The following is a 25265-nucleotide window of genomic DNA, read 5'->3' as shown; positions in this document are numbered from 1 at the left end:
ATTTTCTCTTTTAAAATATTAATTGACCTCATTTTGCTCAATATTCATTTGTCAACACTCATCATCAGTTTGCTGTCGCGGCTTAAGAAGACAGAATGTGAAAGACACAGCAGATGAAATACAAAAGATTTGAACTGAAGCCTGGTCAACAGTTTGGAAGACTGCTATGCTCACAAGTATAGCACAAACACTCACATGAGGTTCAATCTATCCAAGCACCATGGACAAGAACAATTGATATCCTCATTGTAATTGCCGCAGAAAGCAAAACAATTTTATTCTTGTCTAAGGCTCGTTGGTCTAGGGGTATGATTCTCGCTTTGGGTGCGAGAGGTCCCGGGTTCAAATCCCGGATGAGCCCTTTCGCAGAACTTTTAACAAGCTCAGACAGGCAGATCTCTGGCCACTGGTTGCAAACAGCCACCTCTTGGGCGCAGGACGAGGTGGCTGAATGGTTTAGGCGATGGACTGCGTATCTATTGTGATATTCACTAGTTGGCTCAATATCGCACTTCATTTAGAAAACCTGCAAAAACTAAGAGCAAATCTGACTTCCACTAACAAGGACATTGATTCCAATGTAATACACTTGAAATGACACCCAGCCCCTAAACCTAGTGAATATCTCATGCTCTGCATTGGCTGGGAATTGAACCCTGGTCAACTGCTTGGAAGGCAGCTATGCTCACCACTATACCACCAATGCTATGTGAAGCTCGTAAGCAACATGGAGACATCGATTCATATCCTGACCGTCATTTTTGTGGAAAGTGAAAATTCTTTGACCAAACGGATCGTTGGTATAGTTGTACTATTATGGCTTAGGGTGGGAGAGGTCCCTGGTTAAAAAATCTATCATTTTAATCAGTACCTGTTACCTTCAGATTAGTCCCGTGACACTTGTGGAAAACGTAGGGCAAAACGGAGAACATTGTGACAAGTGGGGTCACATTAGTTTGTAGCCCAAAGATTTTGGATTCTACAAACAGATGTTTGCACATAGAGGGTTCCGACTTCAGACGAGTCCCCTGACACTTGTGGGGGACGTAGAGACAAATTGAGAACACCACCGTGTTCGTGAGGGTCTCCCCTTTCCAGGGAGTGGTCATACGATGTTGTAGGTCAAACGGTTCAGATGCTACAGATGTTTTTGTGAGAATACCGATTATTGGTATGTCTCATGGTTTGACAAACACCGCTCTAGCTCCACCACCATTTATTGCAGATGTGGAGTTGTAACATAAACAGTTACGGAGGCTTGAGACAGATACGACGCGTTTCAATCTCTCTAGTTGAAAACTGATCGATTTGAATGGGTATTTTTTACCTTCGTTTACTTTGATTCACGTACTGATGCATCAATCGACTCAAAATAAATGAGCTCCATTCTTTTTTAAGTTTTATTTTTTCATTTTCTCTTTTAAAATATTAATTGACCTCATTTTGCTCAATATTCATTTGTCAACACTCATCATCAGTTTGCTGTCGCGGCTTAAGAAGACAGAATGTGAAAGACACAGCAGATGAAATACAAAAGATTTGAACTGAAGCCTGGTCAACAGTTTGGAAGACTGCTATGCTCACAAGTATAGCACAAACACTCACATGAGGTTCAATCTATCCAAGCACCATGGACAAGAACAATTGATATCCTCATTGTAATTGCCGCAGAAAGCAAAACAATTTTATTCTTGTCTAAGGCTCGTTGGTCTAGGGGTATGATTCTCGCTTTGGGTGCGAGAGGTCCCGGGTTCAAATCCCGGATGAGCCCTTTTGCAGATCTTTTAACAAGCTCAGACAGGCAGATCTCTGGCCACTGGTTGCAAACAGCCACCTCTTGGGCGCAGGACGAGGTGGCTGAATGGTTTAGGCGATGGACTGCGTATCTATTGTGATATTCACTAGTTGGCTCAATATCGCACTTCATTTAGAAAACCTGCAAAAACTAAGAGCAAATCTGACTTCCACTAACAAGGACATTGATTCCAATGTAATACACTTGAAATGACACCCAGCCCCTAAACCTAGTGAATATCTCATGCTCTGCATTGGCTGGGAATTGAACCCTGGTCAACTGCTTGGAAGGCAGCTATGCTCACCACTATACAACCAATGCTATGTGAAGCTCGTAAGCAACATGGAGACATCGATTCATATCCTGACCGTCATTTTTGTGGAAAGTGAAAATTCTTTGACCAAACGGATCGTTGGTATAGTTGTACTATTATGGCTTAGGGTGGGAGAGGTCCCTGGTTAAAAAATCTATCATTTTAATCAGTACCTGTTACCTTCAGATTAGTCCCGTGACACTTGTGGAAAACGTAGGGCAAAACGGAGAACATTGTGACAAGTGGGGTCACATTAGTTTGTAGCCCAAAGATTTTGGATTCTACAAACAGATGTTTGCACATAGAGGGTTCCGACTTCAGACGAGTCCCCTGACACTTGTGGGGGACGTAGAGACAAATTGAGAACACCACCGTGTTCGTGAGGGTCTCCCCTTTCCAGGGAGTGGTCATACGATGTTGTAGGTCAAACGGTTCAGATGCTACAGATGTTTTTGTGAGAATACCGATTATTGGTATGTCTCATGGTTTGACAAACACCGCTCTAGCTCCACCACCATTTATTGCAGATGTGGAGTTGTAACATAAACAGTTACGGAGGCTTGAGACAGATACGACGCGTTTCAATCTCTCTAGTTGAAAACTGATCGATTTGAATGGGTATTTTTTACCTTCGTTTACTTTGATTCACGTACTGATGCATCAATCGACTCAAAATAAATGAGCTCCATTCTTTTTTAAGTTTTATTTTTTCATTTTCTCTTTTAAAATATTAATTGACCTCATTTTGCTCAATATTCATTTGTCAACACTCATCATCAGTTTGCTGTCGCGGCTTAAGAAGACAGAATGTGAAAGACACAGCAGATGAAATACAAAAGATTTGAACTGAAGCCTGGTCAACAGTTTGGAAGACTGCTATGCTCACAAGTATAGCACAAACACTCACATGAGGTTCAATCTATCCAAGCACCATGGACAAGAACAATTGATATCCTCATTGTAATTGCCGCAGAAAGCAAAACAATTTTATTCTTGTCTAAGGCTCGTTGGTCTAGGGGTATGATTCTCGCTTTGGGTGCGAGAGGTCCCGGGTTCAAATCCCGGATGAGCTCTTTTGCAGATCTTTTAACAAGCTCAGACAGGCAGATCTCTGGCCACTGGTTGCAAACAGCCACCTCTTGGGCGCAGGACGAGGTGGCTGAATGGTTTAGGCGATGGACTGCGTATCTATTGTGATATTCACTAGTTGGCTCAATATCGCACTTCATTTAGAAAACCTGCAAAAACTAAGAGCAAATCTGACTTCCACTAACAAGGACATTGATTCCAATGTAATACACTTGAAATGACACCCAGCCCCTAAACCTAGTGAATATCTCATGCTCTGCATTGGCTGGGAATTGAACCCTGGTCAACTGCTTGGAAGGCAGCTATGCTCACCACTATACCACCAATGCTATGTGAAGCTCGTAAGCAACATGGAGACATCGATTCATATCCTGACCGTCATTTTTGTGGAAAGTGAAAATTCTTTGACCAAACGGATCGTTGGTATAGTTGTACTATTATGGCTTAGGGTGGGAGAGGTCCCTGGTTAAAAAATCTATCATTTTAATCAGTACCTGTTACCTTCAGATTAGTCCCGTGACACTTGTGGAAAACGTAGGGCAAAACGGAGAACATTGTGACAAGTGGGGTCACATTAGTTTGTAGCCCAAAGATTTTGGATTCTACAAACAGATGTTTGCACATAGAGGGTTCCGACTTCAGACGAGTCCCCTGACACTTGTGGGGGACGTAGAGACAAATTGAGAACACCACCGTGTTCGTGAGGGTCTCCCCTTTCCAGGGAGTGGTCATACGATGTTGTAGGTCAAACGGTTCAGATGCTACAGATGTTTTTGTGAGAATACCGATTATTGGTATGTCTCATGGTTTGACAAACACCGCTCTAGCTCCACCACCATTTATTGCAGATGTGGAGTTGTAACATAAACAGTTACGGAGGCTTGAGACAGATACGACGCGTTTCAATCTCTCTAGTTGAAAACTGATCGATTTGAATGGGTATTTTTTACCTTCGTTTACTTTGATTCACGTACTGATGCATCAATCGACTCAAAATAAATGAGCTCCATTCTTTTTTAAGTTTTATTTTTTCATTTTCTCTTTTAAAATATTAATTGACCTCATTTTGCTCAATATTCATTTGTCAACACTCATCATCAGTTTGCTGTCGCGGCTTAAGAAGACAGAATGTGAAAGACACAGCAGATGAAATACAAAAGATTTGAACTGAAGCCTGGTCAACAGTTTGGAAGACTGCTATGCTCACAAGTATAGCACAAACACTCACATGAGGTTCAATCTATCCAAGCACCATGGACAAGAACAATTGATATCCTCATTGTAATTGCCGCAGAAAGCAAAACAATTTTATTCTTGTCTAAGGCTCGTTGGTCTAGGGGTATGATTCTCGCTTTGGGTGCGAGAGGTCCCGGGTTCAAATCCCGGATGAGCTCTTTTGCAGATCTTTTAACAAGCTCAGACAGGCAGATCTCTGGCCACTGGTTGCAAACAGCCACCTCTTGGGCGCAGGACGAGGTGGCTGAATGGTTTAGGCGATGGACTGCGTATCTATTGTGATATTCACTAGTTGGCTCAATATCGCACTTCATTTAGAAAACCTGCAAAAACTAAGAGCAAATCTGACTTCCACTAACAAGGACATTGATTCCAACGTAATACACTTGAAATGACACCCAGCCCCTAAACCTAGTGAATATCTCATGCTCTGCATTGGCTGGGAATTGAACCCTGGTCAACTGCTTGGAAGGCAGCTATGCTCACCACTATACCACCAATGCTATGTGAAGCTCGTAAGCAACATGGAGACATCGATTCATATCCTGACCGTCATTTTTGTGGAAAGTGAAAATTCTTTGACCAAACGGATCGTTGGTATAGTTGTACTATTATGGCTTAGGGTGGGAGAGGTCCCTGGTTAAAAAATCTATCATTTTAATCAGTACCTGTTACCTTCAGATTAGTCCCGTGACACTTGTGGAAAACGTAGGGCAAAACGGAGAACATTGTGACAAGTGGGGTCACATTAGTTTGTAGCCCAAAGATTTTGGATTCTACAAACAGATGTTTGCACATAGAGGGTTCCGACTTCAGACGAGTCCCCTGACACTTGTGGGGGACGTAGAGACAAATTGAGAACACCACCGTGTTCGTGAGGGTCTCCCCTTTCCAGGGAGTGGTCATACGATGTTGTAGGTCAAACGGTTCAGATGCTACAGATGTTTTTGTGAGAATACCGATTATTGGTATGTCTCATGGTTTGACAAACACCGCTCTAGCTCCACCACCATTTATTGCAGATGTGGAGTTGTAACATAAACAGTTACGGAGGCTTGAGACAGATACGACGCGTTTCAATCTCTCTAGTTGAAAACTGATCGATTTGAATGGGTATTTTTTACCTTCGTTTACTTTGATTCACGTACTGATGCATCAATCGACTCAAAATAAATGAGCTCCATTCTTTTTTAAGTTTTATTTTTTCATTTTCTCTTTTAAAATATTAATTGACCTCATTTTGCTCAATATTCATTTGTCAACACTCATCATCAGTTTGCTGTCGCGGCTTAAGAAGACAGAATGTGAAAGACACAGCAGATGAAATACAAAAGATTTGAACTGAAGCCTGGTCAACAGTTTGGAAGACTGCTATGCTCACAAGTATAGCACAAACACTCAAATGAGGTTCAATCTATCCAAGCACCATGGACAAGAACAATTGATATCCTCATTGTAATTGCCGCAGAAAGCAAAACAATTTTATTCTTGTCTAAGGCTTGTTGGTCTAGGGGTATGATTCTCGCTTTGGGTGCGAGAGGTCCCTGGTTCAAATCCCGGATGAGCCCTTTTGCAGATCTTTTAACAAGCTCAGACAGGCAGATCTCTGGCCACTGGTTGCAAACAGCCACCTCTTGGGCGCAGGACGAGGTGGCTGAATGGTTTAGGCGATGGACTGCGTATCTATTGTGATATTCACTAGTTGGCTCAATATCGCACTTCATTTAGAAAACCTGCAAAAACTAAGAGCAAATCTGACTTCCACTAACAAGGACATTGATTCCAATGTAATACACTTGAAATGACACCCAGCCCCTAAACCTAGTGAATATCTCATGCTCTGCATTGGCTGGGAATTGAACCCTGGTCAACTGCTTGGAAGGCAGCTATGCTCACCACTATACCACCAATGCTATGTGAAGCTCGTAAGCAACATGGAGACATCGATTCATATCCTGACCGTCATTTTTGTGGAAAGTGAAAATTCTTTGACCAAACGGATCGTTGGTATAGTTGTACTATTATGGCTTAGGGTGGGAGAGGTCCCTGGTTAAAAAATCTATCATTTTAATCAGTACCTGTTACCTTCAGATTAGTCCCGTGACACTTGTGGAAAACGTAGGGCAAAACGGAGAACATTGTGACAAGTGGGGTCACATTAGTTTGTAGCCCAAAGATTTTGGATTCTACAAACAGATGTTTGCACATAGAGGGTTCCGACTTCAGACGAGTCCCCTGACACTTGTGGGGGACGTAGAGACAAATTGAGAACACCACCGTGTTCGTGAGGGTCTCCCCTTTCCAGGGAGTGGTCATACGATGTTGTAGGTCAAACGGTTCAGATGCTACAGATGTTTTTGTGAGAATACCGATTATTGGTATGTCTCATGGTTTGACAAACACCGCTCTAGCTCCACCACCATTTATTGCAGATGTGGAGTTGTAACATAAACAGTTACGGAGGCTTGAGACAGATACGACGCGTTTCAATCTCTCTAGTTGAAAACTGATCGATTTGAATGGGTATTTTTTACGTTCGTTTACTTTGATTCACGTACTGATGCATCAATCGACTCAAAATAAATGAGCTCCATTCTTTTTTAAGTTTTATTTTTTCATTTTCTCTTTTAAAATATTAATTGACCTCATTTTGCTCAATATTCATTTGTCAACACTCATCATCAGTTTGCTGTCGCGGCTTAAGAAGACAGAATGTGAAAGACACAGCAGATGAAATACAAAAGATTTGAACTGAAGCCTGGTCAACAGTTTGGAAGACTGCTATGCTCACAAGTATAGCACAAACACTCACATGAGGTTCAATCTATCCAAGCACCATGGACAAGAACAATTGATATCCTCATTGTAATTGCCGCAGAAAGCAAAACAATTTTATTCTTGTCTAAGGCTCGTTGGTCTAGGGGTATGATTCTCGCTTTGGGTGCGAGAGGTCCCTGGTTCAAATCCCGGATGAGCCCTTTTGCAGATCTTTTAACAAGCTCAGACAGGCAGATCTCTGGCCACTGGTTGCAAACAGCCACCTCTTGGGCGCAGGACGAGGTGGCTGAATGGTTTAGGCGATGGACTGCGTATCTATTGTGATATTCACTAGTTGGCTCAATATCGCACTTCATTTAGAAAACCTGCAAAAACTAAGAGCAAATCTGACTTCCACTAACAAGGACATTGATTCCAATGTAATACACTTGAAATGACACCCAGCCCCTAAACCTAGTGAATATCTCATGCTCTGCATTGGCTGGGAATTGAACCCTGGTCAACTGCTTGGAAGGCAGCTATGCTCACCACTATACCACCAATGCTATGTGAAGCTCGTAAGCAACATGGAGACATCGATTCATATCCTGACCGTCATTTTTGTGGAAAGTGAAAATTCTTTGACCAAACGGATCGTTGGTATAGTTGTACTATTATGGCTTAGGGTGGGAGAGGTCCCTGGTTAAAAAATCTATCATTTTAATCAGTACCTGTTACCTTCAGATTAGTCCCGTGACACTTGTGGAAAACGTAGGGCAAAACGGAGAACATTGTGACAAGTGGGGTCACATTAGTTTGTAGCCCAAAGATTTTGGATTCTACAAACAGATGTTTGCACATAGAGGGTTCCGACTTCAGACGAGTCCCCTGACACTTGTGGGGGACGTAGAGACAAATTGAGAACACCACCGTGTTCGTGAGGGTCTCCCCTTTCCAGGGAGTGGTCATACGATGTTGTAGGTCAAACGGTTCAGATGCTACAGATGTTTTTGTGAGAATACCGATTATTGGTATGTCTCATGGTTTGACAAACACCGCTCTAGCTCCACCACCATTTATTGCAGATGTGGAGTTGTAACATAAACAGTTACGGAGGCTTGAGACAGATACGACGCGTTTCAATCTCTCTAGTTGAAAACTGATCGATTTGAATGGGTATTTTTTACCTTCGTTTACTTTGATTCACGTACTGATGCATCAATCGACTCAAAATAAATGAGCTCCATTCTTTTTTAAGTTTTATTTTTTCATTTTCTCTTTTAAAATATTAATTGACCTCATTTTGCTCAATATTCATTTGTCAACACTCATCATCAGTTTGCTGTCGCGGCTTAAGAAGACAGAATGTGAAAGACACAGCAGATGAAATACAAAAGATTTGAACTGAAGCCTGGTCAACAGTTTGGAAGACTGCTATGCTCACAAGTATAGCACAAACACTCACATGAGGTTCAATCTATCCAAGCACCATGGACAAGAACAATTGATATCCTCATTGTAATTGCCGCAGAAAGCAAAACAATTTTATTCTTGTCTAAGGCTCGTTGGTCTAGGGGTATGATTCTCGCTTTGGGTGCGAGAGGTCCCTGGTTCAAATCCCGGATGAGCCCTTTTGCAGATCTTTTAACAAGCTCAGACAGGCAGATCTCTGGCCACTGGTTGCAAACAGCCACCTCTTGGGCGCAGGACGAGGTGGCTGAATGGTTTAGGCGATGGACTGCGTATCTATTGTGATATTCACTAGTTGGCTCAATATCGCACTTCATTTAGAAAACCTGCAAAAACTAAGAGCAAATCTGACTTCCACTAACAAGGACATTGATTCCAATGTAATACACTTGAAATGACACCCAGCCCCTAAACCTAGTGAATATCTCATGCTCTGCATTGGCTGGGAATTGAACCCTGGTCAACTGCTTGGAAGGCAGCTATGCTCACCACTATACCACCAATGCTATGTGAAGCTCGTAAGCAACATGTAGACATCGATTCATATCCTGACCGTCATTTTTGTGGAAAGTGAAAATTCTTTGACCAAACGGATCGTTGGTATAGTTGTACTATTATGGCTTAGGGTGGGAGAGGTCCCTGGTTAAAAAATCTATCATTTTAATCAGTACCTGTTACCTTCAGATTAGTCCCGTGACACTTGTGGAAAACGTAGGGCAAAACGGAGAACATTGTGACAAGTGGGGTCACATTAGTTTGTAGCCCAAAGATTTTGGATTCTACAAACAGATGTTTGCACATAGAGGGTTCCGACTTCAGACGAGTCCCCTGACACTTGTGGGGGACGTAGAGACAAATTGAGAACACCACCGTGTTCGTGAGGGTCTCCCCTTTCCAGGGAGTGGTCATACGATGTTGTAGGTCAAACGGTTCAGATGCTACAGATGTTTTTGTGAGAATACCGATTATTGGTATGTCTCATGGTTTGACAAACACCGCTCTAGCTCCACCACCATTTATTGCAGATGTGGAGTTGTAACATAAACAGTTACGGAGGCTTGAGACAGATACGACGCGTTTCAATCTCTCTAGTTGAAAACTGATCGATTTGAATGGGTATTTTTTACGTTCGTTTACTTTGATTCACGTACTGATGCATCAATCGACTCAAAATAAATGAGCTCCATTCTTTTTTAAGTTTTATTTTTTCATTTTCTCTTTTAAAATATTAATTGACCTCATTTTGCTCAATATTCATTTGTCAACACTCATCATCAGTTTGCTGTCGCGGCTTAAGAAGACAGAATGTGAAAGACACAGCAGATGAAATACAAAAGATTTGAACTGAAGCCTGGTCAACAGTTTGGAAGACTGCTATGCTCACAAGTATAGCACAAACACTCACATGAGGTTCAATCTATCCAAGCACCATGGACAAGAACAATTGATATCCTCATTGTAATTGCCGCAGAAAGCAAAACAATTTTATTCTTGTCTAAGGCTCGTTGGTCTAGGGGTATGATTCTCGCTTTGGGTGCGAGAGGTCCCGGGTTCAAATCCCGGATGAGCCCTTTTGCAGATCTTTTAACAAGCTCAGACAGGCAGATCTCTGGCCACTGGTTGCAAACAGCCACCTCTTGGGCGCAGGACGAGGTGGCTGAATGGTTTAGGCGATGGACTGCGTATCTATTGTGATATTCACTAGTTGGCTCAATATCGCACTTCATTTAGAAAACCTGCAAAAACTAAGAGCAAATCTGACTTCCACTAACAAGGACATTGATTCCAATGTAATACACTTGAAATGACACCCAGCCCCTAAACCTAGTGAATATCTCATGCTCTGCATTGGCTGGGAATTGAACCCTGGTCAACTGCTTGGAAGGCAGCTATGCTCACCACTATACCACCAATGCTATGTGAAGCTCGTAAGCAACATGGAGACATCGATTCATATCCTGACCGTCATTTTTGTGGAAAGTGAAAATTCTTTGACCAAACGGATCGTTGGTATAGTTGTACTATTATGGCTTAGGGTGGGAGAGGTCCCTGGTTAAAAAATCTATCATTTTAATCAGTACCTGTTACCTTCAGATTAGTCCCGTGACACTTGTGGAAAACGTAGGGCAAAACGGAGAACATTGTGACAAGTGGGGTCACATTAGTTTGTAGCCCAAAGATTTTGGATTCTACAAACAGATGTTTGCACATAGAGGGTTCCGACTTCAGACGAGTCCCCTGACACTTGTGGGGGACGTAGAGACAAATTGAGAACACCACCGTGTTCGTGAGGGTCTCCCCTTTCCAGGGAGTGGTCATACGATGTTGTAGGTCAAACGGTTCAGATGCTACAGATGTTTTTGTGAGAATACCGATTATTGGTATGTCTCATGGTTTGACAAACACCGCTCTAGCTCCACCACCATTTATTGCAGATGTGGAGTTGTAACATAAACAGTTACGGAGGCTTGAGACAGATACGACGCGTTTCAATCTCTCTAGTTGAAAACTGATCGATTTGAATGGGTATTTTTTACCTTCGTTTACTTTGATTCACGTACTGATGCATCAATCGACTCAAAATAAATGAGCTCCATTCTTTTTTAAGTTTTATTTTTTCATTTTCTCTTTTAAAATATTAATTGACCTCATTTTGCTCAATATTCATTTGTCAACACTCATCATCAGTTTGCTGTCGCGGCTTAAGAAGACAGAATGTGAAAGACACAGCAGATGAAATACAAAAGATTTGAACTGAAGCCTGGTCAACAGTTTGGAAGACTGCTATGCTCACAAGTATAGCACAAACACTCACATGAGGTTCAATCTATCCAAGCACCATGGACAAGAACAATTGATATCCTCATTGTAATTGCCGCAGAAAGCAAAACAATTTTATTCTTGTCTAAGGCTCGTTGGTCTAGGGGTATGATTCTCGCTTTGGGTGCGAGAGGTCCCGGGTTCAAATCCCGGATGAGCCCTTTTGCAGATCTTTTAACAAGCTCAGACAGGCAGATCTCTGGCCACTGGTTGCAAACAGCCACCTCTTGGGCGCAGGACGAGGTGGCTGAATGGTTTAGGCGATGGACTGCGTATCTATTGTGATATTCACTAGTTGGCTCAATATCGCACTTCATTTAGAAAACCTGCAAAAACTAAGAGCAAATCTGACTTCCACTAACAAGGACATTGATTCCAATGTAATACACTTGAAATGACACCCAGCCCCTAAACCTAGTGAATATCTCATGCTCTGCATTGGCTGGGAATTGAACCCTGGTCAACTGCTTGGAAGGCAGCTATGCTCACCACTATACCACCAATGCTATGTGAAGCTCGTAAGCAACATGGAGACATCGATTCATATCCTGACCGTCATTTTTGTGGAAAGTGAAAATTCTTTGACCAAACGGATCGTTGGTATAGTTGTACTATTATGGCTTAGGGTGGGAGAGGTCCCTGGTTAAAAAATCTATCATTTTAATCAGTACCTGTTACCTTCAGATTAGTCCCGTGACACTTGTGGAAAACGTAGGGCAAAACGGAGAACATTGTGACAAGTGGGGTCACATTAGTTTGTAGCCCAAAGATTTTGGATTCTACAAACAGATGTTTGCACATAGAGGGTTCCGACTTCAGACGAGTCCCCTGACACTTGTGGGGGACGTAGAGACAAATTGAGAACACCACCGTGTTCGTGAGGGTCTCCCCTTTCCAGGGAGTGGTCATACGATGTTGTAGGTCAAACGGTTCAGATGCTACAGATGTTTTTGTGAGAATACCGATTATTGGTATGTCTCATGGTTTGACAAACACCGCTCTAGCTCCACCACCATTTATTGCAGATGTGGAGTTGTAACATAAACAGTTACGGAGGCTTGAGACAGATACGACGCGTTTCAATCTCTCTAGTTGAAAACTGATCGATTTGAATGGGTATTTTTTACCTTCGTTTACTTTGATTCACGTACTGATGCATCAATCGACTCAAAATAAATGAGCTCCATTCTTTTTTAAGTTTTATTTTTTCATTTTCTCTTTTAAAATATTAATTGACCTCATTTTGCTCAATATTCATTTGTCAACACTCATCATCAGTTTGCTGTCGCGGCTTAAGAAGACAGAATGTGAAAGACACAGCAGATGAAATACAAAAGATTTGAACTGAAGCCTGGTCAACAGTTTGGAAGACTGCTATGCTCACAAGTATAGCACAAACACTCACATGAGGTTCAATCTATCCAAGCACCATGGACAAGAACAATTGATATCCTCATTGTAATTGCCGCAGAAAGCAAAACAATTTTATTCTTGTCTAAGGCTCGTTGGTCTAGGGGTATGATTCTCGCTTTGGGTGCGAGAGGTCCCGGGTTCAAATCCCGGATGAGCTCTTTTGCAGATCTTTTAACAAGCTCAGACAGGCAGATCTCTGGCCACTGGTTGCAAACAGCCACCTCTTGGGCGCAGGACGAGGTGGCTGAATGGTTTAGGCGATGGACTGCGTATCTATTGTGATATTCACTAGTTGGCTCAATATCGCACTTCATTTAGAAAACCTGCAAAAACTAAGAGCAAATCTGACTTCCACTAACAAGGACATTGATTCCAATGTAATACACTTGAAATGACACCCAGCCCCTAAACCTAGTGAATATCTCATGCTCTGCATTGGCTGGGAATTGAACCCTGGTCAACTGCTTGGAAGGCAGCTATGCTCACCACTATACCACCAATGCTATGTGAAGCTCGTAAGCAACATGGAGACATCGATTCATATCCTGACCGTCATTTTTGTGGAAAGTGAAAATTCTTTGACCAAACGGATCGTTGGTATAGTTGTACTATTATGGCTTAGGGTGGGAGAGGTCCCTGGTTAAAAAATCTATCATTTTAATCAGTACCTGTTACCTTCAGATTAGTCCCGTGACACTTGTGGAAAACGTAGGGCAAAACGGAGAACATTGTGACAAGTGGGGTCACATTAGTTTGTAGCCCAAAGATTTTGGATTCTACAAACAGATGTTTGCACATAGAGGGTTCCGACTTCAGACGAGTCCCCTGACACTTGTGGGGGACGTAGAGACAAATTGAGAACACCACCGTGTTCGTGAGGGTCTCCCCTTTCCAGGGAGTGGTCATACGATGTTGTAGGTCAAACGGTTCAGATGCTACAGATGTTTTTGTGAGAATACCGATTATTGGTATGTCTCATGGTTTGACAAACACCGCTCTAGCTCCACCACCATTTATTGCAGATGTGGAGTTGTAACATAAACAGTTACGGAGGCTTGAGACAGATACGACGCGTTTCAATCTCTCTAGTTGAAAACTGATCGATTTGAATGGGTATTTTTTACCTTCGTTTACTTTGATTCACGTACTGATGCATCAATCGACTCAAAATAAATGAGCTCCATTCTTTTTTAAGTTTTATTTTTTCATTTTCTCTTTTAAAATATTAATTGACCTCATTTTGCTCAATATTCATTTGTCAACACTCATCATCAGTTTGCTGTCGCGGCTTAAGAAGACAGAATGTGAAAGACACAGCAGATGAAATACAAAAGATTTGAACTGAAGCCTGGTCAACAGTTTGGAAGACTGCTATGCTCACAAGTATAGCACAAACACTCACATGAGGTTCAATCTATCCAAGCACCATGGACAAGAACAATTGATATCCTCATTGTAATTGCCGCAGAAAGCAAAACAATTTTATTCTTGTCTAAGGCTCGTTGGTCTAGGGGTATGATTCTCGCTTTGGGTGCGAGAGGTCCCGGGTTCAAATCCCGGATGAGCTCTTTTGCAGATCTTTTAACAAGCTCAGACAGGCAGATCTCTGGCCACTGGTTGCAAACAGCCACCTCTTGGGCGCAGGACGAGGTGGCTGAATGGTTTAGGCGATGGACTGCGTATCTATTGTGATATTCACTAGTTGGCTCAATATCGCACTTCATTTAGAAAACCTGCAAAAACTAAGAGCAAATCTGACTTCCACTAACAAGGACATTGATTCCAATGTAATACACTTGAAATGACACCCAGCCCCTAAACCTAGTGAATATCTCATGCTCTGCATTGGCTGGGAATTGAACCCTGGTCAACTGCTTGGAAGGCAGCTATGCTCACCACTATACCACCAATGCTATGTGAAGCTCGTAAGCAACATGGAGACATCGATTCATATCCTGACCGTCATTTTTGTGGAAAGTGAAAATTCTTTGACCAAACGGATCGTTGGTATAGTTGTACTATTATGGCTTAGGGTGGGAGAGGTCCCTGGTTAAAAAATCTATCATTTTAATCAGTACCTGTTACCTTCAGATTAGTCCCGTGACACTTGTGGAAAACGTAGGGCAAAACGGAGAACATTGTGACAAGTGGGGTCACATTAGTTTGTAGCCCAAAGATTTTGGATTCTACAAACAGATGTTTGCACATAGAGGGTTCCGACTTCAGACGAGTCCCCTGACACTTGTGGGGGACGTAGAGACAAATTGAGAACACCACCGTGTTCGTGAGGGTCTCCCCTTTCCAGGGAGTGGTCATACGATGTTGTAGGTCAAACGGTTCAGATGCTACAGATGTTTTTGTGAGAATACCGATTATTGGTATGTCTCATGGTTTGACAAACACCGCTCTAGCTCCACCACCATTTATTGCAGATGTGGAGTTGTAACATAAACAGTTACGGAGGCTTGAGACAGATACGACGCGTTTCAATCTCTCTAGTTGAAAACTGATCGATTTGAATGGGTATTTTTTACCTTCGTTTACTTTGATTCACGTACTGATGCATCAATCGACTCAAAATAAATGAGCTCCATTCTTTTTTAAGTTTTATTTTTTCATTTTCTCTTTTAAAATATTAATTGACCTCATTTTGCTCAATATTCATTTGTCAACACTCATCATCAGTTTGCTGTCGCGGCTTAAGAAGACAGAATGTGAAAGACACAGCAGATGAAATACAAAAGATTTGAACTGAAGCCTGGTCAACAGTTTGGAAGACTGCTATGCTCACAAGTATAGCACAAACACTCACATGAGGTTCAATCTATCCAAGCACCATGGACAAGAACAATTGATATCCTCATTGTAATTGCCGCAGAAAGCAAAACAATTTTATTCTTGTCTAAGGCTCGTTGGTCTAGGGGTATGATTCTCGCTTTGGGTGCGAGAGGTCCCGGGTTCAAATCCCGGATGAGCCCTTTTGCAGATCTTTTAACAAGCTCAGACAGGCAGATCTCTGGCCACTGGTTGCAAACAGCCACCTCTTGGGCGCAGGACGAGGTGGCTGAATGGTTTAGGCGATGGACTGCGTATCTATTGTGATATTCACTAGTTGGCTCAATATCGCACTTCATTTAGAAAACCTGCAAAAACTAAGAGCAAATCTGACTTCCACTAACAAGGACATTGATTCCAATGTAATACACTTGAAATGACACCCAGCCCCTAAACCTAGTGAATATCTCATGCTCTGCATTGGCTGGGAATTGAACCCTGGTCAACTGCTTGGAAGGCAGCAATGCTCACCACTATACCACCAATGCTTTTTGAAGCTCGTAAGCAACATGGAGACATCGATTCATATCCTGACCGTCATTTTTGTGGAAAGTGAAAATTCTTTGACCAAACGGATCGTTGGTATAGTTGTACTATTATGGCTTAGGGTGGGAGAGGTCCCTGGTTAAAAAATCTATCATTTTAACCTCTATGGGACCGGCGGGACGAATTCGTCCCACCTACGTAACATCCACTGCCAGCCTGTGGCGCGATTTTCAAAATCTTCAAAATCCTATTACTTCAATTTCTCAAACATATGACTATTTTACAGCCATTTAAAGATAAGACTCTCGTTAATCTAACCACACTGTCCGATTTCAAAAAGGCTTTACAACGAAAGCAAAACATTAGATTATGTCAGCAGAGTACCAAGCCAGAAATAATCAGACACCCATTTTTCAAGCCAGCATATAATGTCACCAAAACCCAGAAGACAGCTAAATGCAGCACTCACCTTTGATGATCTTCATCAGATGACAACCCTAGGACATTATGTTATACAATACATGCATGTTTTGTTCAATCAAGTTCATATTTATATCAAAAACCAGCTTTTTACATTAGCATGTGACGTTCAGAACTAGCATACCCCCCGCAAACTTACGGGGAATTCGCTAACATTTTACTAAATTACTCACGATAAACGTTCACAAAAAGCATAACAATTATTTTAAGAATTATAGATACAGACCTCCTCTATGCACTCGATATGTCCGATTTTAAAATAGCTTTTTGGTGAAAGCACATTTTGCAATATTCTAAGTATATAGCCCAGGCATCACGGGCTCGCTATTTAGACACCCGGCAAGTTTAGCACTCACCATAATCATATTTACTATTATAAAAATGTCATTACCTTTTGTTGTCTTCGTCAGAATGCACACCCAGGACGTCTACTTCAATAACAAATGTTGGTTTGGTCCAAAATAATCCATCGTTATATCCGAATAGCGGCGTTTTGTTCGTGCGTTCCAGACACTATCCGAAATAGTAAAGAAGTGTCGCGCGCTTGGCGCAATTCCTGACAATAAAATTCAAAGTATTCAATTGCCGTACGTCGAAGCATGTCAACCGCTGTTTAAAATCAATTTTTACGTCATTTTTCTCGTAGAAAAGCAGTAAAATTCCGACAGGGAATCTCCTTTTCGGCAAACAGAGGAAAAAATCCCAAAGGCGGGGGCGGTCGGGGTCACGCGCATAAGCTAGTGTCTCTTGATGGGCCACTTGAGAAAGGCGATAATGTGTTTCAGCCTGGGGCTGGAATGACGACATTCTCTTTTTTCCCGGGCTATGAGAGCCTATGGACGACGTGGGAAGTGTCACGTTAGAGCAGAGATCCTTAGTAAATGATAGAGATGGCAAAGAAGTTCCAGAAATGGTCAGACAGGCCACTTCCTGTAAAGGAATCTCTCAGGTTTTGACCTGCCATTTGAGTTCTGTTATACTCACAGACACCATTCAAACAGTTTTAGAAAATTTAGGGTGTTTTCTATCCATATGTAATAAGTATATGCATATTCTAGTTACTGAGTAGGAGTGGTAACCAGATTAAATCGGGTATGTTTTTTATCCAGCCGTGTCAATGCTGCCCCCTAGCCCTAACAGGTTAATCAGTACCTGTTACCTTCAGATTAGTCCCGTGACACTTGTGGAAAACGTAGGGCAAAACGGAGAACATTGTGACAAGTGGGGTCACATTAGTTTGTAGCCCAAAGATTTTGGATTCTACAAACAGATGTTTGCACATAGAGGGTTCCGACTTCAGACGAGTCCCCTGACACTTGTGGGGGACGTAGAGACAAATTGAGAACACCACCGTGTTCGTGAGGGTCTCCCCTTTCCAGGGAGTTGTCATACGATGTTGTAGGTCAAACGGTTCAGATGCTACAGATGTTTTTGTGAGAATACCGATTATTGGTATGTCTCATGGTTTGACAAACACCGCTCTAGCTCCACCACCATTTATTGCAGATGTGGAGTTGTAACATAAACAGTTACGGAGGCTTGAGACAGATACGACGCGTTTCAATCTCTCTAGTTGAAAACTGATCGATTTGAATGGGTATTTTTTACGTTCGTTTACTTTGATTCACGTACTGATGCATCAATCGACTCAAAATAAATGAGCTCCATTCTTTTTTAAGTTTTATTTTTTCATTTTCTCTTTTAAAATATTAATTGACCTCATTTTGCTCAATATTCATTTGTCAACACTCATCATCAGTTTGCTGTCGCGGCTTAAGAAGACAGAATGTGAAAGACACAGCAGATGAAATACAAAAGATTTGAACTGAAGCCTGGTCAACAGTTTGGAAGACTGCTATGCTCACAAGTATAGCACAAACACTCACATGAGGTTCAATCTATCCAAGCACCATGGACAAGAACAATTGATATCCTCATTGTAATTGCCGCAGAAAGCAAAACAATTTTATTCTTGTCTAAGGCTTGTTGGTCTAGGGGTATGATTCTCGCTTTGGGTGCGAGAGGTCCCTGGTTCAAATCCCGGATGAGCCCTTTTGCAGATCTTTTAACAAGCTCAGACAGGCAGATCTCTGGCCACTGGTTGCAAACAGCCACCTCTTGGGCGCAGGACGAGGTGGCTGAATGGTTTAGGCGATGGACTGCGTATCTATTGTGATATTCACTAGTTGGCTCAATATCGCACTTCATTTAGAAAACCTGCAAAAACTAAGAGCAAATCTGACTTCCACGAACAAGGACATTGATTCCAATGTAATAGACTTGAAATGACACCCAGCCCCTGAAACTAGTGTATATCTCATGCTCTGCATTGGCTGGGAATTGAACCCTGGACAACTGCTTGGAAGGCAGCTATGCTCACCACTATACCACCAATGCTATGTGAAGCTCTTAAGCAACATGGAGACATCGATTCATATCCTGACCGTCATTTTTGTGGAAAGTGAAAATTCTTTGACCAAACGGATCGTTGGTATAGTTGTACTATTATGGCTTAGGGTGCGAGAGGTCCCTGGTTAAAAAATCTATCATTTTAATCAGTACCTGTTACCTTCAGATTAGTCCCGTGACACTTGTGGAAAACGTAGGGCAAAACGGAGAACATTGTGACAAGTGGGGTCACATTAGTTTGTAGCCCAAAGATTTTGGATTCTACAAACAGATGTTTGCACATAGAGGGTTCCGACTTCAGACGAGTCCCCTGACACTTGTGGGGGACGTAGAGACAAATTGAGAACACCACCGTGTTCGTGAGGGTCTCCCCTTTCCAGGGAGTGGTCATACGATGTTGTAGGTCAAACGGTTCAGATGCTACAGATGTTTTTGTGAGAATACCGATTATTGGTATGTCTCATGGTTTGACAAACACCGCTCTAGCTCCACCACCATTTATTGCAGATGTGGAGTTGTAACATAAACAGTTACGGAGGCTTGAGACAGATACGACGCGTTTCAATCTCTCTAGTTGAAAACTGATCGATTTGAATGGGTATTTTTTACGTTCGTTTACTTTGATTCACGTACTGATGCATCAATCGACTCAAAATAAATGAGCTCCATTCTTTTTTAAGTTTTATTTTTTCATTTTCTCTTTTAAAATATTAATTGACCTCATTTTGCTCAATATTCATTTGTCAACACTCATCATCAGTTTGCTGTCGCGGCTTAAGAAGACAGAATGTGAAAGACACAGCAGATGAAATACAAAAGATTTGAACTGAAGCCTGGTCAACAGTTTGGAAGACTGCTATGCTCACAAGTATAGCACAAACACTCACATGAGGTTCAATCTATCCAAGCACCATGGACAAGAACAATTGATATCCTCATTGTAATTGCCGCAGAAAGCAAAACAATTTTATTCTTGTCTAAGGCTCGTTGGTCTAGGGGTATGATTCTCGCTTTGGGTGCGAGAGGTCCCGGGTTGAAATCCCGGATGAGCCCTTTTGCAGATCTTTTAACAAGCTCAGACAGGCAGATCTCTGGCCACTGGTTGCAAACAGCCACCTCTTGGGCGCAGGACGAGGTGGCTGAATGGTTTAGGCGATGGACTGCGTATCTATTGTGATATTCACTAGTTGGCTCAATATCGCACTTCATTTAGAAAACCTGCAAAAACTAAGAGCAAATCTGACTTCCACTAACAAGGACATTGATTCCAATGTAATACACTTGAAATGACACCCAGCCCCTAAACCTAGTGAATATCTCATGCTCTGCATTGGCTGGGAATCGAACCCTGGTCAACTGCTTGGAAGGCAGCTATGCTCACCACTATACCACCAATGCTATGTGAAGCTCGTAAGCAACATGGAGACATCGATTCATATCCTGACCGTCATTTTTGTGGAAAGTGAAAATTCTTTGACCAAACGGATCGTTGGTATAGTTGTACTATTATGGCTTAGGGTGCGAGAGGTCCCTGGTTAAAAAATCTATCATTTTAATCAGTACCTGTTACCTTCAGATTAGTCCCGTGACACTTGTGGAAAACGTAGGGCAAAACGGAGAACATTGTGACAAGTGGGGTCACATTAGTTTGTAGCCCAAAGATTTTGGATTCTACAAACAGATGTTTGCACATAGAGGGTTCCGACTTCAGACGAGTCCCCTGACACTTGTGGGGGACGTAGAGACAAATTGAGAACACCACCGTGTTCGTGAGGGTCTCCCCTTTCCAGGGAGTGGTCATACGATGTTGTAGGTCAAACGGTTCAGATGCTACAGATGTTTTTGTGAGAATACCGATTATTGGTATGTCTCATGGTTTGACAAACACCGCTCTAGCTCCACCACCATTTATTGCAGATGTGGAGTTGTAACATAAACAGTTACGGAGGCTTGAGACAGATACGACGCGTTTCAATCTCTCTAGTTGAAAACTGATCGATTTGAATGGGTATTTTTTACGTTCGTTTACTTTGATTCACGTACTGATGCATCAATCGACTCAAAATAAATGAGCTCCATTCTTTTTTAAGTTTTATTTTTTCATTTTCTCTTTTAAAATATTAATTGACCTCATTTTGCTCAATATTCATTTGTCAACACTCATCATCAGTTTGCTGTCGCGGCTTAAGAAGACAAAATGTGAAAGACACAGCAGATGAAATACAAAAGATTTGAACTGAAGCCTGGTCAACAGTTTGGAAGACTGCTATGCTCACAAGTATAGCACAAACACTCACATGAGGTTCAATCTATCCAAGCACCATGGACAAGAACAATTGATATCCTCATTGTAATTGCCGCAGAAAGCAAAACAATTTTATTCTTGTCTAAGGCTCGTTGGTCTAGGGGTATGATTCTCGCTTTGGGTGCGAGAGGTCCCGGGTTCAAATCCCGGATGAGCCCTTTTTCAGATCTTTTAACAAGCTCAGACAGGCAGATCTCTGGCCACTGGTTGCAAACAGCCACCTCTTGGGCGCAGGACGAGGTGGCTGAATGGTTTAGGCGATGGACTGCGTATCTATTGTGATATTCACTAGTTGGCTCAATATCGCACTTCATTTAGAAAACCTGCAAAAACTAAGAGCAAATCTGACTTCCACGAACAAGGACATTGATTCCAATGTAATAGACTTGAAATGACACCCAGCCCCTGAAACTAGTGAATATCTCATGCTCTGCATTGGCTGGGAATTGAACCCTGGACAACTGCTTGGAAGGCAGCTATGCTCACCACTATACCACCAATGCTATGTTAAGCTCTTAAGCAACATGGAGACATCGATTCATATCCTGACCGTCATTTTTGTGGAAAGTGAAAATTCTTTGACCAAACGGATCGTTGGTATAGTTGTACTATTATGGCTTAGGGTGCGAGAGGTCCCTGGTTAAAAAATCTATCATTTTAATCAGTACCTGTTACCTTCAGATTAGTCCCGTGACACTTGTGGAAAACGTAGGGCAAAACGGAGAACATTGTGACAAGTGGGGTCACATTAGTTTGTAGCCCAAAGATTTTGGATTCTACAAACAGATGTTTGCACATAGAGGGTTCCGACTTCAGACGAGTCCCCTGACACTTGTGGGGGACGTAGAGACAAATTGAGAACACCACCGTGTTCGTGAGGGTCTCCCCTTTCCAGGGAGTGGTCATACGATGTTGTAGGTCAAACGGTTCAGATGCTACAGATGTTTTTGTGAGAATACCGATTATTGGTATGTCTCATGGTTTGACAAACACCGCTCTAGCTCCACCACCATTTATTGCAGATGTGGAGTTGTAACATAAACAGTTACGGAGGCTTGAGACAGATACGACGCGTTTCAATCTCTCTAGTTGAAAACTGATCGATTTGAATGGGTATTTTTTACGTTCGTTTACTTTGATTCACGTACTGATGCATCAATCGACTCAAAATAAATGAGCTCCATTCTTTTTTAAGTTTTATTTTTTCATTTTCTCTTTTAAAATATTAATTGACCTCATTTTGCTCAATATTCATTTGTCAACACTCATCATCAGTTTGCTGTCGCGGCTTAAGAAGACAAAATGTGAAAGACACAGCAGATGAAATACAAAAGATTTGAACTGAAGCCTGGTCAACAGTTTGGAAGACTGCTATGCTCACAAGTATAGCACAAACACTCACATGAGGTTCAATCTATCCAAGCACCATGGACAAGAACAATTGATATCCTCATTGTAATTGCCGCAGAAAGCAAAACAATTTTATTCTTGTCTAAGGCTCGTTGGTCTAGGGGTATGATTCTCGCTTTGGGTGCGAGAGGTCCCGGGTTCAAATCCCGGATGAGCCCTTTTTCAGATCTTTTAACAAGCTCAGACAGGCAGATCTCTGGCCACTGGTTGCAAACAGCCACCTCTTGGGCGCAGGACGAGGTGGCTGAATGGTTTAGGCGATGGACTGCGTATCTATTGTGATATTCACTAGTTGGCTCAATATCGCACTTCATTTAGAAAACCTGCAAAAACTAAGAGCAAATCTGACTTCCACGAACAAGGACATTGATTCCAATGTAATAGACTTGAAATGACACCCAGCCCCTGAAACTAGTGAATATCTCATGCTCTGCATTGGCTGGGAATTGAACCCTGGACAACTGCTTGGAAGGCAGCTATGCTCACCACTATACCACCAATGCTATGTGAAGCTCTTAAGCAACATGGAGACATCGATTCATATCCTGACCGTCATTTTTGTGGAAAGTGAAAATTCTTTGACCAAACGGATCGTTGGTATAGTTGTACTATTATGGCTTAGGGTGCGAGAGGTCCCTGGTTAAAAAATCTATCATTTTAATCAGTACCTGTTACCTTCAGATTAGTCCCGTGACACTTGTGGAAAACGTAGGGCAAAACGGAGAACATTGTGACAAGTGGGGTCACATTAGTTTGTAGCCCAAAGATTTTGGATTCTACAAACAGATGTTTGCACATAGAGGGTTCCGACTTCAGACGAGTCCCCTGACACTTGTGGGGGACGTAGAGACAAATTGAGAACACCACCGTGTTCGTGAGGGTCTCCCCTTTCCAGGGAGTGGTCATACGATGTTGTAGGTCAAACGGTTCAGATGCTACAGATGTTTTTGTGAGAATACCGATTATTGGTATGTCTCATGGTTTGACAAACACCGCTCTAGCTCCACCACCATTTATTGCAGATGTGGAGTTGTAACATAAACAGTTACGGAGGCTTGAGACAGATACGACGCGTTTCAATCTCTCTAGTTGAAAACTGATCGATTTGAATGGGTATTTTTTACGTTCGTTTACTTTGATTCACGTACTGATGCATCAATCGACTCAAAATAAATGAGCTCCATTCTTTTTTAAGTTTTATTTTTTCATTTTCTCTTTTAAAATATTAATTGACCTCATTTTGCTCAATATTCATTTGTCAACACTCATCATCAGTTTGCTGTCGCGGCTTAAGAAGACAGAATGTGAAAGACACAGCAGATGAAATACAAAAGATTTGAACTGAAGCCTGGTCAACAGTTTGGAAGACTGCTATGCTCACAAGTATAGCACAAACACTCACATGAGGTTCAATCTATCCAAGCACCATGGACAAGAACAATTGATATCCTCATTGTAATTGCCGCAGAAAGCAAAACAATTTTATTCTTGTCTAAGGCTCGTTGGTCTAGGGGTATGATTCTCGCTTTGGGTGCGAGAGGTCCCGGGTTGAAATCCCGGATGAGCCCTTTTGCAGATCTTTTAACAAGCTCAGACAGGCAGATCTCTGGCCACTGGTTGCAAACAGCCACCTCTTGGGCGCAGGACGAGGTGGCTGAATGGTTTAGGCGATGGACTGCGTATCTATTGTGATATTCACTAGTTGGCTCAATATCGCACTTCATTTAGAAAACCTGCAAAAACTAAGAGCAAATCTGACTTCCACTAACAAGGACATTGATTCCAATGTAATACACTTGAAATGACACCCAGCCCCTAAACCTAGTGAATATCTCATGCTCTGCATTGGCTGGGAATCGAACACTGGTCAACTGCTTGGAAGGCAGCTATGCTCACCACTATACCACCAATGCTATGTGAAGCTCGTAAGCAACATGGAGACATCGATTCATATCCTGACCGTCATTTTTGTGGAAAGTGAAAATTCTTTGACCAAACGGATCGTTGGTATAGTTGTACTATTATGGCTTAGGGTGCGAGAGGTCCCTGGTTAAAAAATCTATCATTTTAATCAGTACCTGTTACCTTCAGATTAGTCCCGTGACACTTGTGGAAAACGTAGGGCAAAACGGAGAACATTGTGACAAGTGGGGTCACATTAGTTTGTAGCCCAAAGATTTTGGATTCTACAAACAGATGTTTGCACATAGAGGGTTCCGACTTCAGACGAGTCCCCTGACACTTGTGGGGGACGTAGAGACAAATTGAGAACACCACCGTGTTCGTGAGGGTCTCCCCTTTCCAGGGAGTGGTCATACGATGTTGTAGGTCAAACGGTTCAGATGCTACAGATGTTTTTGTGAGAATACCGATTATTGGTATGTCTCATGGTTTGACAAACACCGCTCTAGCTCCACCACCATTTATTGCAGATGTGGAGTTGTAAC

General features: G+C 42.1%; 11 non-coding genes across 11 annotated transcripts; all 11 read left to right on the top strand.

Annotated features, from left to right (window-relative positions):
- The first annotated feature begins 289 nt into the window (after positions 1–289).
- trnap-ugg (transfer RNA proline (anticodon UGG)) lies at positions 290–361 on the top strand. Its single transcript has one exon. It is a non-coding gene; the product is annotated as a tRNA-Pro (tRNA).
- A 1338-nt stretch (positions 362–1699) lies between these two features.
- trnap-ugg (transfer RNA proline (anticodon UGG)) lies at positions 1700–1771 on the top strand. Its single transcript has one exon. It is a non-coding gene; the product is annotated as a tRNA-Pro (tRNA).
- A 1338-nt stretch (positions 1772–3109) lies between these two features.
- On the top strand, positions 3110–3181 carry trnap-ugg (transfer RNA proline (anticodon UGG)). The gene has a single exon. It is a non-coding gene; the product is annotated as a tRNA-Pro (tRNA).
- A 1338-nt stretch (positions 3182–4519) lies between these two features.
- trnap-ugg (transfer RNA proline (anticodon UGG)) lies at positions 4520–4591 on the top strand. Its single transcript has one exon. It is a non-coding gene; the product is annotated as a tRNA-Pro (tRNA).
- A 5568-nt stretch (positions 4592–10159) lies between these two features.
- On the top strand, positions 10160–10231 carry trnap-ugg (transfer RNA proline (anticodon UGG)). Its single transcript has one exon. It is a non-coding gene; the product is annotated as a tRNA-Pro (tRNA).
- A 1338-nt stretch (positions 10232–11569) lies between these two features.
- Positions 11570–11641, top strand: trnap-ugg (transfer RNA proline (anticodon UGG)). Its single transcript has one exon. It is a non-coding gene; the product is annotated as a tRNA-Pro (tRNA).
- Positions 11642–12979: 1338 nt separating this feature from the next.
- On the top strand, positions 12980–13051 carry trnap-ugg (transfer RNA proline (anticodon UGG)). The gene has a single exon. It is a non-coding gene; the product is annotated as a tRNA-Pro (tRNA).
- Positions 13052–14389: 1338 nt separating this feature from the next.
- Positions 14390–14461, top strand: trnap-ugg (transfer RNA proline (anticodon UGG)). Its single transcript has one exon. It is a non-coding gene; the product is annotated as a tRNA-Pro (tRNA).
- A 1338-nt stretch (positions 14462–15799) lies between these two features.
- trnap-ugg (transfer RNA proline (anticodon UGG)) lies at positions 15800–15871 on the top strand. The gene has a single exon. It is a non-coding gene; the product is annotated as a tRNA-Pro (tRNA).
- Positions 15872–21494: 5623 nt separating this feature from the next.
- On the top strand, positions 21495–21566 carry trnap-ugg (transfer RNA proline (anticodon UGG)). Its single transcript has one exon. It is a non-coding gene; the product is annotated as a tRNA-Pro (tRNA).
- A 1338-nt stretch (positions 21567–22904) lies between these two features.
- On the top strand, positions 22905–22976 carry trnap-ugg (transfer RNA proline (anticodon UGG)). The gene has a single exon. It is a non-coding gene; the product is annotated as a tRNA-Pro (tRNA).
- The last annotated feature ends 2289 nt before the right edge of the window (positions 22977–25265 follow it).

Source organism: Salmo salar, unplaced genomic scaffold, assembly GCF_965601325.2.
Source record: "Salmo salar unplaced genomic scaffold, fSalSal1 ptg000588l, whole genome shotgun sequence".
NCBI classification, from domain to species: Eukaryota; Metazoa; Chordata; class Actinopteri; order Salmoniformes; family Salmonidae; genus Salmo; species Salmo salar.
This window is presented reverse-complemented; position numbering and strand designations above follow the sequence as displayed.